The following is an 18,280-nucleotide window of genomic DNA, read 5'->3' as shown; positions in this document are numbered from 1 at the left end:
GCAATTTGGCAAACCAACCCATAAATCGGATCGCCATCCCTCGATGAGGCTCAACTTCGTCGAGAGAGGCCAGCCACTGCACCAAAAATTCTGAGCCGCCAATTTTATCTCCTCCACTCTAAAACAGATACTGGTAAATACAGTGAAACCTGTTTCTTTTTCGACGGGAGTTATATAATTTATTTGCCCCACTTCACCATCATAAGCCAAAATGTGGAATCAGTGGCGCAGTTTGTCTTGGACAATGGGCACACCATGTCTCATCTACCGCCCCCAAATTCAGACCATGCCCTGTAAGGTTCAAACCGTGACCGGACGATTCGCCGAAAGACATTTCGCCGACGGACGTTTGGCCGACAGACAGTTCGCGGAACGGATGTTTCGCCGAAGCGCTCGCCCCGCCCCCGGATCGTGTGTGTACATGTTTTTCAACCTCAGCCCGTGGGCCATATACAGCCCGTTACAGATAAGATTCATTTAGGAATAACAAGGGCATGTACTGCCCCCCGCTGGACATATTTCTAAATACAAGTACGTACTATAATGTGCTGCCAATTTTTATATTTTTTATTTTATCCTTACGTTTAAAGTAGTAGCCATTTGGACACGCAATGTAATTTATCAAAGCTAGGGATTGATGTCTGACACTGAGAAAAAACAACACTAGAAGACTTATGTGAAATTCTAAGTGCCTTGGACAGACTAGAGGGCTTCGAGAACAATACCTGGAAATGCCATGGAACACATTTTTACTTCTAGTTTAATTTTAAATAATTTCCCATTATTTTAGGAAATATATATTCAAAATGATTTGCTGAGAACCTTAATTCAAAGATTAATCTCAACATTTTCTATGCTAGTGTAAATTTTCTGGAGTAAGATTTCTGGATTTACAATTTTATTACAGTAGTACTTACTGTTACTACTACTTTATTTTCTCTATTTCTTATGTCACATACTGTTCTGCGTGATCTCCAAATGGCTACTACTTTAAAAGCAAGGATAAAATAAAAAATTAAACAAATTGGCAGCACATTGTACGATGTACTTGTATTTAGAAATTTGTCCAGCGGGGGGCAGTAGATGCACTTGTTATTCCTAAATGAATGTTATCTGTAATGGGCCGTATATGGCCCGTGGGCCGAGGTTGAAAAACTTGTACACACACGATCCGGGGGCGGGGCAAGCGCTTCGGCGAAACGTCCGTCAGCGAAACGTCTTTCGGCGAATCGTCCGAGCACCGGTTCAAACAGGTAAAGTTAGCACAGTGGAAAAATTGGCTTGTCATTCACTGCTTTCGTAACAGGATAGACACCGTTTCAATATTTTTTCCTTTTCATTACAAGTAGGACACGTTTTTCTCGTGTAAAAACACTTTCCCCAAAGAATAGTGATTGAGGGAATTGTTATATCGGATTGTATTTTCCCTCGTCTGGTCGTTTGTTTTAACCCTTTGTAAGAAGGTTTAATCTTGTTAGACTTGACTTATTAGCTTCTGACTCCAGTTCCTAAATCTGTCTTCTCCCATCTCACAATGGTGCGTGTTTAGCATCGAAGGAAGAGACCAGGGTTTGCGAGTTACTCCACAGATGATTTATTCCTGATATTGATCCTTACAGAGCTCCGGGTCACTTTCCCAATATATAAAATCAGCTGAGCGTCGCCGTGCTTCAGTGGAGGATTAAAGAGACGAAAGTCCAAACCCGCGTTTGCCCAGTTATAGTATGACAAAAATGAATATTAATTCGCTGATTTTAATGATATGTGGACTGTCCCACGACGGTCTGGAGGGGTCTCCCTCCAGGAATCTGCTTGCCCGTGAATCCACGTCTGGCCTTGGTCGCCTTCTCCGCGGGAGTCCACAGCGTCTCCTTTGAAGCTTTCACTTCGACCACTTGACACCTTGACCACTTGACACCTTGGCGTTATTGTCCCTCGGTGTCCACCATCTGTTTCCTTCTCAGCATGTGACCAACCTCGAAGTAGAAACTCAGACAAAGACCTTTTGTTCATTGTAATTGAGTTGAGAACAATAGTTTTAATCCTACAGTGGTAATCAAAATGAAACAGCTACAATAAAATGAAGGAGTAAAATATGTCATATTCTTCATTCCCTCTCTTGGTCTCCCAAAAGAGACCACGCCGACAAACAACACACAAGTTAGTAAGAAACGAAACTAAGAAGCACTACATTAGTATAAGAAAAGAAACAAAGAAGCCTTACATTCGTGTATCCATGAACACATGCTCAGCGGGGGTGCAGAGGGATCAGTTTGGAGCAACTGAGCATACTGACCTTTCGGATCTGGTCCCACTGCCCTATTGATCAAATGAACAACCAGAGTATGAGCTAAGGGGATGAAGCAACAGCCACAGAGAATAAGTAGTGAACACAACAACAGATATTAGTCAGGGTTTGGAGGCCTTCTAAGGCTTTGGTGAGATGTCCATTGGGAGCAGTGTTATTAGGGATGAAAGTACAACATGCATCACCAAAGATAGCACACACCAGAAGCATTTGTGGGTAATCTATACTACACACCAGTCAGATGGAATGCTTCCCAACGATTTTCCAGTCCCTTTTAATTTGAGACAGTTACAATTTCTGCGGGCTACTGATTTGTCAAAAATTGGTTTTTCTTTATCCTCTTGGTCAAGTGGGGGTTTCGCTGGCAGCTTGCTCTGCCATTAACAGCCAATTGTTAGATACTGCTGTAATACCTGTAGTCATTCTAAACCAATCGTCCACTGATGGTTCGCCATGGATTATGCAGACTTTACTCAATTTAGGGGATACGATTGATGGAATCACCTTGCCAGTTTTCGCCTGAGTAGTACTAGGTTTTTTACACATCCCCACTGGCCAGCATGGATCGGTATCCGAGGACCACGCACACAGGGTTAGGAAGCTAGTGGTGTCTCATTCGTTGGAGATTGCTGTGTCATTGGAGCCACATCCATCTGATTGGAGATTGCCAAACAGGAGTATGACATACACGTGGAGCGCTCCTTCAAAAAATAACAATAGAAAAATTAAAACAATAATCAATAAGCCACAACATCCTGTACACCACTTCCCTCTCTTGGACTGGCATAAGCCCAGTCCAGAACAGGAACTATGTCCAGGAACTATGTGTCATGTTTAGATGTATGTCACCTGTCCCCGGGAGAATCAAAAGCCGCCCTTGGAGGATCCTTATGTTCAAGTTGAACCGCCTTTGATGTACGAGCAGTCACTTTGAAAGGACACCTGTCCACCTGGGCTCTGACCACTTCCTGGATAGAACCTTGAGAAGAACGTGGGTTGAGACCGTGGGTTCCTCCTGTGGGTGATCACGTGCAACTGCAGCCGCCTCCTGTACCTGTGAGGATATACTAGATACAAGAGAATGAAGTTGTCGACTAATATGCTGCATGCGAGAGATCGGGTAATGGAACCTCTTCATATGGGGTGATTGAGGAACTGGGACTGGGCATCAGCCGGCCCGTAAGTAATTCAACTGGGGTAAAATTTGTGGTTTTGTTGATGGTTTGACGAATAAAGAGTAAAGCCAATCGGAGGGCTTGAACCCAAGACCTTTTGGTGCCGTACATTATTTTGCCAATTTCTCTTTCCTGTAATTACACAAATTAACTAATCATACTAAAAATAGGAAAAATACAAAAAGCAAACCAGGCTGCCTTCTCCTCAGCAAAACAGCTTTCCCGTTCTCTGCAATAGCCACACTCACATCAATCAATATCCAGAAACAAAGGCACACATCTATAATTCTGAAAAGAATTGAATCCACTAAAATGTAACCACCCCTTGCTTGTCAGGGTTAATAAATTTAGCATAACTGTGTCCTTTAGAGCAATTAAAACTCATTACTTTTAAAATGCATTCTAATCCAGTCCCTATTTATTTCACTCGGTTGTTTGAAATTCAAAATATCCCAATCTCGTAGTATTTTATCAAATGCAACATTCTATTGTCTTTGGAGTTTGCCAATCATCTCCTGTAAAACTTTCCCAATCAATATTTTCAATAGTCAGGCATAAAATTAAAATCTAGTTACCTTTCTATCCCTTTTCTTCCTAATCGTTTACTTTAACTATCTGTAAGAAGGTTTGGTCTCAATTGAAACGCTTTCACTCTTTTTTATGGAGACAATAAAACCAATATAAAAAGTTCCTTATGACTTACGGCATTGCTCCTTGAGCAATAATTTTTCCATAATTTTTCATCTGATCGATTGATTATCTTGGTGGTTGGCCAATTAGAAACACAAAAAGACAAACAAACAACCATTCACGCTCACACTCATTTTCAGACATCAGTGGTCTGCAATTTTTCACTAGTGGAGAGCGCCATCCCCAGTCTGGGGCTCCTTGACAGCTAACCACCTTTTGCTGTAATCTGTGATATTCTAATAGTCATTAATATGACTCACGCCAAAGCATATTTCAGCTGTTGATGGGCAAAACGATGAAATATCCTCCGTGCACTGAGGATATCTCATGACGTCCAATCCATCTCAGGGAAATCATGCCTATCCTAAATTAATTATTTTATCTAAACTTGTCAGGTACAATTAACCTAATAATTTGGATCAATGCCATTTCTGCATTGTTTTCTTCATGTTTGAAATCATTAATAATTTGGATGATTCTTAATACTTACGTCTAAATCGCAAATCACTCTTTTTGCTAAAATAGCTAAATTGCACTTGTTGAATTGCTATTCTGCTTCAGGTTTGTGTTTATTTAATATAAGAGCCATTTTTTGTAGCTCACTATTATCACAATTAAAAGTTAGAGAAAATAACCTTTCACTAGGCATTTCCTAATATAAATTTCAGTGTTTAATAGAGGACCCATAATGTGTCACTAATATATCCCAATACTGTCAACTCTCTGTCTCTCTTGTGGTAGTCTTTCCTGCCCTTTGTTTTTGGTGTGAAGGGAGCAGTAAGCTGTATGGGCGACCCCCCCTCTTTTTGTTTGCACAGGGTGTGCTCAGTTTGTCGGGTGAGGGGTGTCCGCATCTGTGAAGGGGTGCTGGCCGTGACCATTGGACCGAGCTGGCGAGCCTCATGACCAGGAGACAGAGCCAAAGAAATGTTTGGGTCGGCTTTGTCCGACATTTTCTACCACACTTTTTCAATTCTTTCAACTGCCAGGGTGTTCCAAGAACCTTCTGAAAACGGTCTCGATAGACTAAATCATCTTCTATGTCATAAAACAACGTACAATGAAAATCATCCATGGATGGATGGTAAGGCCGGAGTGAGTCAATGAATGATTTCCACTGGTAATACAGACACTCCTCAACTTACGAACGCAATTGGTTCCGAGCGATTGTTCATAAGTTGAATTTGTTTGTAAGTTGATTTAGTGCTATATTTTGTATTATAATTTATGTTTAAGGCCTATATAAGTATATTGAAGGTTTATATAAGTGCATTTGTATGTTTAAGGCTTGTATAAGTAACACGCATTGGTTTGTACTGAAAAAAAAACATTTAATAAAATGGAGAGAATATGTACAGTACTGTAGAGAGAGAGATAGATTTATGTATTAGAAACTGGCCAAAAGAAGCGACCTAATGACGATTGCACAGTTTTCTTCTTTTTTTCATCATAAATGATGCAGTAGCACTGTATGGCATCATTCAATTGATTTGCAAACTTTGTGCAACGTTCAATATTTGGGTCCTGCTGCTCGATCTTTCTGTTTATAAATGGTACTGAATGTGCAACGCTCACCACTCTCAGGCGCATCAAGCTTCGTTATTATTGCCACTCGTTTCAAATGAAATGGCTTGCCTCTTCCTTGCAACTCCCTCAATAGAAGCCTTTAGCTTTTTACCAACCATATTCAATATTGGATGCATGAGATATTTAATGATACAAATGAAAAAGGTTCTTTGCACACTGGAGATACATTCACGCACTTCCGCATTGCAACGAAGAAGGTAGATGTTGGGTGAGCTGAGCTCTCACAGCGCCAGGCGTCGGTATTAGCGGCGGAAAGAAGTACTACTCCGAAAAAGACGCGAAATACAAAATTGGACTTGCGAACATTTTTGGACTTAAACGCAATTTGCAGACATGTTCGTATGTACCGTTGTTCGTAAGTTGAATGTTCGTAAGTAGGGGAGCGTCTGTATACAGACAACAGTCCCCCAGTGGCCGGAGTTTCAGGCTCAAGACATGACCTATAGATTGTCAACAACTGTCCACATGTTCGTATTGCCTGTGAACACGGAATCTTTGCACCATTTGGTAAAGTCACTGTGAGGCCATCCGGTCCACATAAGGTGGTAGCTCCAACAGACATCAACAAGTCTCTTCCCATCAAATTCACAGGAGCCTCTCGGGCACCTCTATTATGAGTCTGGAGGATCCCATGGACCGTAATAATCATCTCCGCCCTGGTAATATCGTCCAGGTGACTGGGCCAGCTGTGGGGGCCGCCATGGTCTGCCAGTGCCTCGTCCTCCTCCGCGCGTAGGCCGCTGTTGCTGTAGTGGGCCATACTGCTGTGCTTCTTCTTCTTCTTCTTTTTCACCTCAGGCGCCTGAGGATTACCCTCAGCAGCGCTAGAGCTGCCACTGGAACACGGATTAGTTCATCCAGGGAGTTGCCCAGGCCGCGATGGTAGCGTTCGGTCATTAAGGCCGGACAGCGGAGCCATAGGTGTTCAGACGACTCAGTTTCATCGTCGCACAGGCAGCAGCGATCCGAGTCGGATTTCCCCATAAGGTGGAGCCAATGGCAGAGCAGGGGGTGGTGTCCACTGCGGAAACGAATCAGGTCTGTGCGGTCTCCTTTCAATAGGGCAAGTTCTTCCTCTGTGACTTTCGTAGTGTAGGTCTGCAAAAGGTGGGGTGGGAGAGGGGGGGACCGATCTTCACGTTGGATGATGGCGCGTCTTGTGGCTGCGTCCGGGGAGGTATGGGTTTGGTCATCTGACGAGCCAAGTTTAGCTAGGGCATCGGCCAGGTCGTTACCGCATATGTTGCAGTGGCCCGGGATCCACAGTAGCTGTAGTCGCTTAGACGGAGGGAAAAGGGCGATGTCACCCTGAAGTCTCCGAATGGCGGGGTCTTGCGTGTGGGGGTTTCCCATAGCTTGGACCAGCGATTTGCAGTCACTGAGGATGATTGATGTCTGCCAGTCTGCTGTTTCCCTCAGCCAGGAGAGTGCCTCGGTCAATGCCACTTTTTCAGAGTGGTAGGAGCTGCTGCGGGCGCCAGTGGCACCATGCCATTGGTGGATGATTGCAGTCTCCTTAATGACGACGAAACCTGCATCACCGTCTGCAGTGCCTTCTTTGGTGGATCCATCTGTGAAGATCTGTAGGTCCGGTTCATCCATGCTTCTGATGAGCTCTTCGGCCTTATCTCTTTGGATGATGGTCGGCATGTGTTTAGAGACTGCAGTAAAGGCGGTTTGGATAGGGGGGTAGGCAGGGGTGGGAAGAGTATGTACAAGGGGTATGGAGTTCAAGAGCGGTAAGACGGGGAAGGGTCGAAGATCGCCAGTCTGGCTTTTTTTGTAACCGCATTTTGATGTTTTCATGGAGAATGCGGTGTCGGGGATCAGAAGGCGGCAGCTGGTTCCAGGCATCAGCTTTAAGAAGTGCTTGTAAATTGAGGCGAAGCAGTGGGGGTAGACCTGAGGTGGTGGGTTATGGCGCGGGCTGCTTCCAGTTGGGCGGTTTCAAGAGATTTGAGGTGAGTTTGGGCCAGCCAGGGGGCCCATGCCGGTGCTGTGTACTCTGCGAGACCAAGATATGCCTCTGAGTTTGCGGAGGAGATTTGTTCTTTTGGCCATGGTTTGGCGGACTTTTTTCGCTTGCTCCGCAAACATGAGTTGTCGGTCGAAGGATACGCCAAGGAAAGTGGGGGTGGGGTTATGCTTGAGGGCGGCGCCATTTATTGAGATCTTTGGTTGCCATTTGGCCTCAGCTGAGTCCAGGCTGAAGAATGATGCCTCACACTTTGTGGTGTTAAGGTTTAGGTGTGCCTCGGAACTCCACCTCCAGACTTTTTCAACCTCCATTTGAAGTCTGCTTTCCACCTCCTCTTTGTTCCTACCCCAACAAGCAAGAGCCAGATTGTCTGCATAGGCGCTGACCAGGGTGGAATCGTTGAACTTGTCGAGGAGGTCATTAATGTAGATGATGAATAGGAGGGGCGACAGAACCGAGCCTTGGGGGAGCCCTTCTTTGAAGGTTCTGCTCCTGCCGACGGTATTGTTGATCTTGACCCTGGCTGTGCGATTTGTGAACCAGTTGGCGATCCATCTGATGAAGCGGTAGGGGACCCCCAGGTCTGCCATTTTTTGTAAGAGACCTGTTCTCCATACCTGGTCGAATACTTTGCTGAAGTCAAAGAAAGTTGCAAGCGTGCGTTGTCGTTGAGTCGACTGGAAGCCATCAGAGATGAACTGCGACAGTCGCAGGTCCTGGTCCGTCGTGCTTCTTCCCTTTCGAAAACCGACTTGCAAATGGCTGAGAAGCTGTTTATCTTCCAACCACCAGGCAAGACGGTTCACGATGAGCCTCTCCATCGTTTTGCTAAACGTAGAGGTGAGGGCGATGGGTCTGTAGTTCCCAACGTCCTTTGGTAGCTTCCCTTTTTTGAGGAAAGGGATGATGGTGGCCACTCGCCAAGCTTGTGGACACCAGCCCTCTAGCCAGCTGGTGTTGACGATATGGAGTAGTTTGGGGAGGATGTTTGCCGGGAGATTTTTTAGAAGGTCCGGGGCTATGTCATCGGGTCCAGCTGCCTTACCCGCTTTGAGTTGGGACAGCGCTGTATGCAGTTCAGTATCGGTGAACGGGAGCTTGAGGACTTGTCGCGGTGAACCAAGTAGTCTGCGGGTAGCTGTACGTAGAGAACGCACTGCTCATCTGCTCCGCTTGTCACTCTTGCGTCTGCTGACCGAGGCATATTCCCTGATAAATGCGTTGCCTTGGCTCGGTCACTCACTTACTCCTTGTTCTTGTCGACCAAGGACTCGCCAGATTGTTGCGTTTTGGTGCCTGAGAGGGATTTTACTAAGGACCAGGCTTGTCCAGTAGGTTTTGTCTTGGCAATCTTGGCGAGGTGTAAGCGCCATGCGTTTCTTTTCGCTTCAGTGTTTTTTTCTTTGATCTGTTGACAGAGTGCTACCCATTCTTTCCTATTTTGTTGGAGGTCTCGACGTAGTCAATTCCTTTCGCGGATGAGGTCCTTCAGGTCCTGTGTCAACCATGGGAGCTCCTTCTGGTGGATAACTTTGACCGGTATTGTAAGTGCTGCTGCCTCTTTCATGTGTTGCACTAAGAGGGAGAGCTTTTCCGGGGCTGTGGCTGCTGCGGAGATTAAGGGTAGGCGATCTACGAGGATGGTACGATACCTCTTCCAGTCAGCTTTCGAGAAGTTGGGTCGTACTCTTCTTTGTTGGCATTCGACACGGAGAGCACGGTTCCACCTAATCAGAATCGGTCTGTGATCGGAGGTCATCTCGTCAATGGGTTCCCATTGCAGATGTTCGGCCGTGGTGGGGTCAGCGATCATTAGGTCGGGGGCACTCATGCCTGCTCCTTGTTGGTATCTGGCAGTCCGTGTCCACACGCCGTCATTAAAGAGAGTTAGGTCATGGTCATCGACCCATTGATGGATTGCGTTACCCCTGGGATCTGTCTTGGCAAGAATATCCCAGGTTTGGTGGTGCGCGTTGAAATCCCCGCAGATCAGGCCATGCTCCGTGGGGAGCCGGTTTAACCAGGAGAAATCTTGGGGGGCTGGACAATAATCCGATGTTGCCGGGGGGATGTAGGCGTTGACCAGTGAGATAGGCCGCCTGCGGGCGATGGGAATGTGGATATGATGGATTTCGAGGGGACCTGATGGGGACGCTGGAAGGATGGAGTAGGGGATGCCGCATCTCAGGTAGACAAGGAGACCCCCACCTCGTCGCTGTTTTGTGCCTGAGCCCTCACGGTCTTGGCGAATCACGTTATAACCGTCGAGCTGAGGCGTCGAGTCTTCGAGTCCCAGTTTTGTTTCCTGGAGGAGGAGGATGTCAATTTTTAGACGTGCCGTCACCTCTTTCAGTTCGGTAGTCTTGGTTGCCATGTAGTCACAGTTCCATTGAAGGATGGTGAGACCGGCTTTCCGTGCCTCTGGTAGATCGGCAATCCTCTCTGTGGGTTGTTGAGGGTGGGAGGGTTTCAGGTTCAGGCAGCTCTGGCAGCACCAGTTGTTGTTCCTGCGAAGTATGGTTAAAGCGTGTCTGGTTTCAGGGGCGCATTTGAGGTGGAATCCACGTTTGCAGGATCTACATGTCAGGGGAGAGCGTGAAACGATAAATTTGTTATTACAGGTGGGGCAGTTTGTGTTTATAGGTTGGTGTATTGTTATGGCCGTTAGGTGTGTGGAGGATTGTTGTGTCAGGGGTGGTGAACAGGTCGGGCATAGCCAGTTTGCGTTAGTTTGGGAGCGAGGTAGTCCAGAGCAAGAGGGATGGGATTTGTTGGGCAGTTCGAGCAGGGGATGGGGGAGATGGTAGGGGAAAAGGAGATTTTGCAGACACAGCATTTTTCTTTCGGTCCCACGTAGGCTGAGCGCGGAAGTGACGGCATGACGGCATCTCCGGAACAGGATCCGCAGAGAAAGCCTTGATGACTCTTTATCTGGGTTCGGGTCAGGCCGCTACAGGTCCTGTGGAAATTTTGTCGGCAAGCGTTGCAGACCAGTGGGGTGAAGTCACGACGGATCGTCTTAGAGCATCCCGGGCAGGAAGGTCCCGGGTTCTCCTCGACGTCGCCTGCCCATAGGAGGAGTAACCGGAGGTGTGGGGCAGGGCAGATATCTCCGGGTGGTGGTGTTGGATTCGCAGGCCGCGGCGGGCGGCCTCTCGGGAGACACCTCGTGAAGGTTCCAACTATTGTCTCCCTACTGCTGTGCTTGGGTTGCCGTGGGAACAGTTGTTGCGGTTCCTGCTGTTGGCTGGGACAATCACGTGCCCCGTGTCCAATACCGCCACACACAAAACAGTTGCCTTGTTGGCCTTGTCCCGAGTACCCTCTTCCCCGGCCACCAGAGAAACCACGCCCATGACCACCGTATCCATCATTTTACTGACCATCTCAGGCCCCACCACATTCCTGGTAATTTGGAAAGTTGGAGTTTTAACACAGTAGAGATCAAAGGTTCCGGAAGACCCTCGACAATAGCTGCTATATGGCCTGTCTTGTGTCAAGCGCACAACTCTGTCCACTCATCAATGCCAGGAGCCCCATCCGCCATGAACTTCCTCCACTCGCCAGAGGGGGGGATTTATTTAGTGCCACATCTCTAAGAACAAGAGGATCATATATCACGCCTCCTCCCTGAGGGCGGAGGTGAAACATACCTCCTCTCTCTGTATTGAGCCACGCCTCCACCTACTCACCTTCCTCCTTTCACTGTTTTTTTAGTTCTGCCTTAGCTGTGACGTCACGCTCCTTTTTTTCAACGCTACAGACAAACGCTTTTGATCGGTAAAATGTAAATTTCCTTTCAACGTAGAGAATTATTTATCCAACTCACGTCTAATTTTAGTTTGTCTTTGAAAACCTGTGCTTCTACATCTCCGTACAAACTCATCAATTCATTCCATTCTCCTTCAGCATCTTTCTCCCCATTCCTTTCAAAACACACACACACTCCATTCTCTCCCAAGCCCTCTCTCAACATTCCTTCTAACACACACACATTTTCAACCCATCTTCTTTCACGCTCTCCTTCCATATTCACCAATTAAGTCATCACAAATCACCGGATAAATTTAGAATTTTAGTATATTCAATTTAGAGTTTTAGTATATTCAATTCTAGGAATTAGGAATTTTTATTAGAATCAATCCTAAGAATTAAACATCTGTGGACCCAGTCGTTTCCCTGCTGAAGACTTTAAAAATAAGGTTGCAGAATTTTTCTTACAAAGTCAAAGGTCTCCTGCATACAACATTTTTTCGGAATTCCCTTATTCCCTTGTTTTCATACGAACGTTTTCCTTTATCTCAAAACGGCCGTTCTGGAATCCCCAATCACCGATTCCAGATATATAATCACGGAAATGTCCCTGAACAAATACTCGTGTTATATGAATCACATTTCTATTGTGACTTCTACTCTAAAAAATAAGTTTTCACAATTTTCGTCCGGTTAGGGTAACAGGTCTTATACATACAACCTTTCGGAATCTTAAAAAATCCCTATATCACGTTTCTATTGTGACTTCTCCATAATTAAAAAAATCCAATAGCAGAATTTTGACGGTCATGTAACAGGCATTCCGCTTACTTCTTGAGCTGATTTCAGGCGCCTGTCAGAGAAGTCTCCATAGAAAGATGCCGTGTGTGTCAAACCCAGACCACTCTTATAAATATCATGTCTTCCTCGACGCGCTTCGAAGTCCTTAATTCCACGTCCCCGACACGTCACGTTCCAAACGTTTTCCTAATAAATATCACGTCCCAGATGCGTCACATTCCAAACGTTTTCCTAATAAATATCACGTCCGCAGCCTCTCTCCCCTCGACTCACGTCGTGGTCACCAAAATTGTTAGACTTGACTTATTAGCTTCTGACTCCAATTCCTAAATCTGTCTCCTCCCGTCTAACAATGGTGCGTGTTCAGCATCAAAGGAAGAGACCAGGGTTTGCGAGTTACTCCACAGATGATTTATTCCTGATATTGATCCTTACAGAGCTCCGGGTCCCTTTCCCAATATATAAAACCAGCTGAGCGTCGCCGTGCTTCAGTGGAGGATTAAAGAGACGAAAGTCCAAACCCGCGTTTGCCCAGTTAAAGTATAACAAAAATGAATATTCATTCGCTGATTTTAATGATATGTGGACTGTCCCACGACGGTCTGGAGGGGTCTCCCTCCTGGAATCTGCTTGCCCGTGAATCCACGTCTGGCCTTGGTCGCCTTCTCGGCGGGAGTCCACAGCGTCTCCTTTGAAGCTTTCACTTCGACCACTTGACACCTTGACCACTTGACACCTTGGTGTTATTGTCCGTCAGTGTCCACCATCTGTCTCCTTCTCAGCATGTGACCAACCTCGAAGTAGAAACTCAGACAAAGACCTTTTGTTCATTGTAATTGAGTTGAGAACAATAGTTTTAATCCTACAGTGGTAATATATCAAAATGAAACAGCTACAATAAAATGAAGGAGTAAAATATGTCATATTCTTCAGTCTCAATTGAAACGCTTTCACCTTTTTGCATATGGAGACAATAAAACCAATATAAAAGAGTTCCCTATAGTTTATGGCATTGCTCGCTGAGCAATAATCTTTCCAATCAATATTGGAATGGTTGCCATTTTATTTTATTACATCAGAAAGCTTTTCACCTGTCTCCTCAAACGTTTCAACTGAGAGAACCTTCTTATAGTGCAATGGTGGATCCACCAACCCCTCTCGGCCCATTTTGGGTCGGTTAGTGCTTCTTCTTCATACTGCAGGTTGAGCACCCAGTCTCCAGGCACCACCATTGGTCCAGTCCATTTCCTGTTGAGAGGCACAGTCTCCTTCCGCTAACCCCAATTCAATGCGTTTCCCTAAAGATTTTTCCTTTTATGTATTCAGCCAGATTAGCCTAATCATCCTGTTCCAATTGTGCAGTGAATAATGGCGATTTGTATGGTTTATTAAATAGGATTTCCATATGTTGTTGTCCGGTTGACCTTGTTATGTAGGCGCAGTGATTTCATAACGAGATATGGAACCTTTTGTCAATCCAGCCAATTATTTTGTTAGCACATTTTGGGCGCCATTATCACTATAAATCAATATTCTTTGGAATTTCAGATCGTGCACTGATATGCCGAGCACAGGTTAAGCATGCTCTGCAACCAACTTAACCCTATAAGTTGTGTAATGGCACCGTACCAAGGCCACCATCCCCCTGTCGAGACATAGGACTTCCCATGACTCAAGCCAGCTTTGTTAAAAGCAGCTCACCCAAGTAAACTGATGTACCAATTTGTTTTTGTTTCAGTTTTTTTTCTCAGTGCTCCCAAATTTTCCGTTTCGCAGAGCAGATTATTTGTTTCTCCACTTTAAGTTTCACATGTGGAGGACTGCTGCTGTATTCTCATCCAAAAAAAAATTTGGACAAAATTTTTCCTTGTCTTTTTTCCTAATCTGTTGCCGTGATCCCCGAAAGGCTTATTGGCGATTTCAGAAATCAATTTCAAATTTCCAAATCCTTTTCCACTTTGATATCTGATTGATTGATCATATCTTGGTGGCCAGCCGGTCAAAAACACACTCATATACCAGGGGAATTTAGAGTGTTCAACCAGTCTAGCATTGATAATTTTGGTTTGTGGGAGTAAACTGGAGTACCCGAAGAAAACCCACGAATTCTCGAGGACACCAGGGATACTTCACATTCTGGAAGGTCTGGATCCACACGGCTTTCATTAGTAGATCTTAGAACCGTAAGGTTGATGCGCTAATCACTAGTCCTTCTATTTGGGTCGTTTACCCATACATCAGTGGCCCGTAAATTTTCATCACAGGTGTAAACCACCATCCCCAGTGGGGCTTCTTGGTAGTTCACCCCCTTTTGCTGCCCTATCATCAATAATCATTCCAGAAGGAACTAGGTAATTAATGTGTTATATTTGCGTGCCACACATCTACAAATAGAAATTTGTTTTGGAAGTTCAATTGCCGCCGTTCGTCGCCCGAGTCAGTCAGCATGAGCGACTGCCATGCGAGTGGCTGTGATTAACTATCTGTTTGCCAATAATGCAATAACGGAAAAGTTGTGACACATTCAAACACACACACACACACCCACACAAGTATATTAACCGTTTGTAAAAAAATTACCTCCATGTTTTGCAAGTTATACAACTCCATTGATGCTATCAGTTTAGCTGTTTGTACACAGAATTGAGGTGGCAATAGTTCCGCCTCTAAAGTTTGTTTTGGTAGCCGTTAATGTATCTCGTATTCCGTTCGAGTTTTGCCCATTCCATTTATTCCTAGACAACCCATCTACATAAAGCATTACTGAGAGGTTGATATTTTATAATTTGGAGGTGCTATTTTTTAACATAATTCCAGCGCTTTTTCCAAACCATGAAAGGCCCCACCAGATTTGGGGAATCCAGTGCCAAATAGATCCTATTTCCAAATTTCCTTCGAATTTGGTTTATATATGGGATTCCCATTCCCCAAATATTCCAGAACTCATGCGCCAACACATTTTGTCAAACCCAAAGCGACAAACATAATCTGTTTCTTAGCCAGATTTTGGAACTTGGAGAATTGTTCCATTTCCGACTTATCTAAGATTGTTCTTTCCAATCATTATCTCTGTAACATTTAGGTGCATTAACCCCATAATTGCAATGCTGTAAGTTTTAGGCTAAAGTCCTCTTAATTTTTTTGCCCTTAAAGCATTTGAAAGCAACGTCATTTGGTTGTATCAATTGTTCAATGCTTATCCAATCCGTAATATCCTAATAGTCATCAACATGACCCATGCCAAAGCAAATTTCCCCCCTCAAGACGAAACAGGGAATGTCTTTGTGCACATGAAACCACTCCATGTTTCTTCAGTCCTAGGGAAACTATGCCTATCCTAAACCAATTATTTTATCTAAACCAGTCAGGTACAATTTACCTAATAATTTGGATGAATGCCATTTCTGCATTTTAAATTTCATGTCTGATATCATTAACAACCAAATAATTCTTAATACCTAAGATCTAATTTGCAAATCACCCCATACGTTGTTTACTTAAACTAAGAGCTATTTTCTGTAGGTCACTGTTACCACAATAAAAACCTATAATAATTAAATTAGAGATACCAAACTTCTACTAGGCCTTTCCTAATTACAAATTTCAATGTTTAATAAAGGACCCACAAATTGTCACCCATATGCCATAATATGGTAAATTTTCTCATCCCTTTTTCTGTAACCAGCTAATCTCTTATGTTAAAGTATTTTGAACAAACCAACCATTCAAAAATAGTGTTAATAATCTTTTATCTTCCCAAAGCTAGTTTTCTTTAATTAAGAGCCCTTCGAAATCCACAGATTGGTCAAAAATGGCTATCTCGCTCTATTCCCAATTCCAAAGTTTTTACCAAATCAATCTTTTACCAAACAGATTGTCTATCACCTTGAAAGACATTTTTGTTTAAAATGCGAAAAATAAATGTGAAAGTAATCACAGAACCCTGCATTTCCTGCAGACCATGTTTTGCTCTTATTATGAAATGCTTAACGGAAGCGCGCTCTTAGCCGCTAACTGTGACCTTTAGACTCGCTGCAAAATCAGCATTTCTCCCCTCGCATACACATCTTATTTCTCACAATTTCCTTGTTTTGCTTTGCTTACAAAGGCCTCCCCAGCAAGGTATCATGTTTGAAATGTCGCTTTTTAGCTGTGAATAATGCATTTTAGAGAAGACTACCATTAGTCCATAATAAGCTTAATTAATTCCTCATCCGATATCCAACCATATCACAATATTTTGCTGAGACCCCATAATCAGAATATGAGGCATAACTATATCATGGCAAAAACATTTTTGCACACACAAGTTTGCTTCAGCAACCCCAAGGGCCAATTGATGTAATGTCTTCACGGAAGGGGTCCAAAAAATGTAGTCGCTTGTGCGGTCTGGGCACACAAGTGGCATTTACAAAGTCGGCTGGAGTGGCTCGTGCTAATTTTTTTCTCATAGGCCTTATCAGGCCCCTCAGTCCTTTCGCATGTTTTCAAAACTCTCCCGCGTCCCAATCAAATCAGCAGCCGCAGCAAACAGAGCACTTCCCCCCGCAGTCGACGCATTACTTGGCAAGTCTAGGGTATCATAAAAAACGCAGGTTGGCAACCCTGCAAAACATTTAATTGGCCGTTTTGAATTTCTTTTCATCTTTTAACCACTATATTCCCGCTAGCGGACGGGATCAAAGCCAGGCTAAGCTGCAATAGGCCATCTCATCCCAGTAAATAGACAGTATATTCAGGTACTACTAACACAGACATTTCACACGTTTCTCCATTCAGATCTCTTATCCAGACCGGAATTGTTTCCGAAAGGCGGTATCCTGACCATCTGCCGTTGTCACAAAGATCCTCCGCCTTGTACGCCTAGCACCTGGGATATCCATTTTAATTGCCGTTTTACAAGCTCCAGTATCACACAAAAATTCCAATTGAATTCCTTTCACGAAAAATGTGATCCCTGGTTTAACCAAATCAAATGCCAATGTTCCCATTAAATTTAGCTCAACATCTCCATATTCAAAGTCCTCATTCAAATCATTTTGAGCAGGCATGCCGGCTAGTCATGCCGATTAGGCCTTGTTTATGGAGACCCTCTTGTCTGAGCAATCACGCGATATATGCCCTAATTCTCCACAAACCCAGCACGCAGCATTTTTGAAAACTCAATTTCTGTTAAATTTCCTCATTTCTGTTCCCCCAATCTCTTGGCTAACAACCCTATGCTCTCGCCACCTATCTCGGTAAAAATTTTCTCCTTCAGCCGAAGAGGCCCCGCTATTTTTTTCACACAACAGACCCGTCTCATCACCTTCCTTTCCGTGGAACAAGTCGTTTTTCTCATACACATGCTTATTCCCACTCAGTAATTTTCTTTGTTTTTTTATTCACCTTCGTTTGATTCTCATAGGTTATTATTACACACGCAACACACAAGTATACCTTCCCGCTCCTGGTGTACTTTCGAAGTTTAAGTACCTGCCGGACCACAGTACAGGACACCGACGCCCTAAGTTTTATAGACTCATGCTCTGTCTCTCACCTGTTGGGGACTAGTATTCACAGGGTTTTATAGTCGCCGTCCCCAGGACGCAAGTCCACTTCTCAAAATGGACCTTCACATGCAATGCCCCTTTTCGCGCATTTGGAGCCTCCGTCGCAACATGCAAACATTCATGTGGGCTCACCAGAGATGTCTTCAGATGTGTCTTTTAGCAGGATTAGTCTTCAACCGTCGTGAATCCAGGCGCTCCGCCGAAAATCCTGCCCGCAAAGGGTTTTAGACGCCGTGGGCACGGTCTTTCCAGAGATGTCAGCCAAGCGCCCCGACTCCTCCGGTATGTTGACTCCCAGGCTTGAAGGACCAAAAATGATAGGTTCACCCTTTAGGCATTCCCAAATGCACGCACAAATAAAACAGACATCTGACTCATAACCGGTGTCTTGCAAGAGAGAATCGATCCTGACGCGTCTCTGTCCTAGACAATGTTC

The sequence above is a fragment of the Stigmatopora argus genome, chromosome 18 (genome assembly GCF_051989625.1).
Source record: "Stigmatopora argus isolate UIUO_Sarg chromosome 18, RoL_Sarg_1.0, whole genome shotgun sequence".
Lineage (NCBI taxonomy): Eukaryota > Metazoa > Chordata > Actinopteri > Syngnathiformes > Syngnathidae > Stigmatopora > Stigmatopora argus.
The sequence above is the reverse complement of the archived record's forward strand: the minus strand, read 5'-3'. Positions refer to the sequence as shown.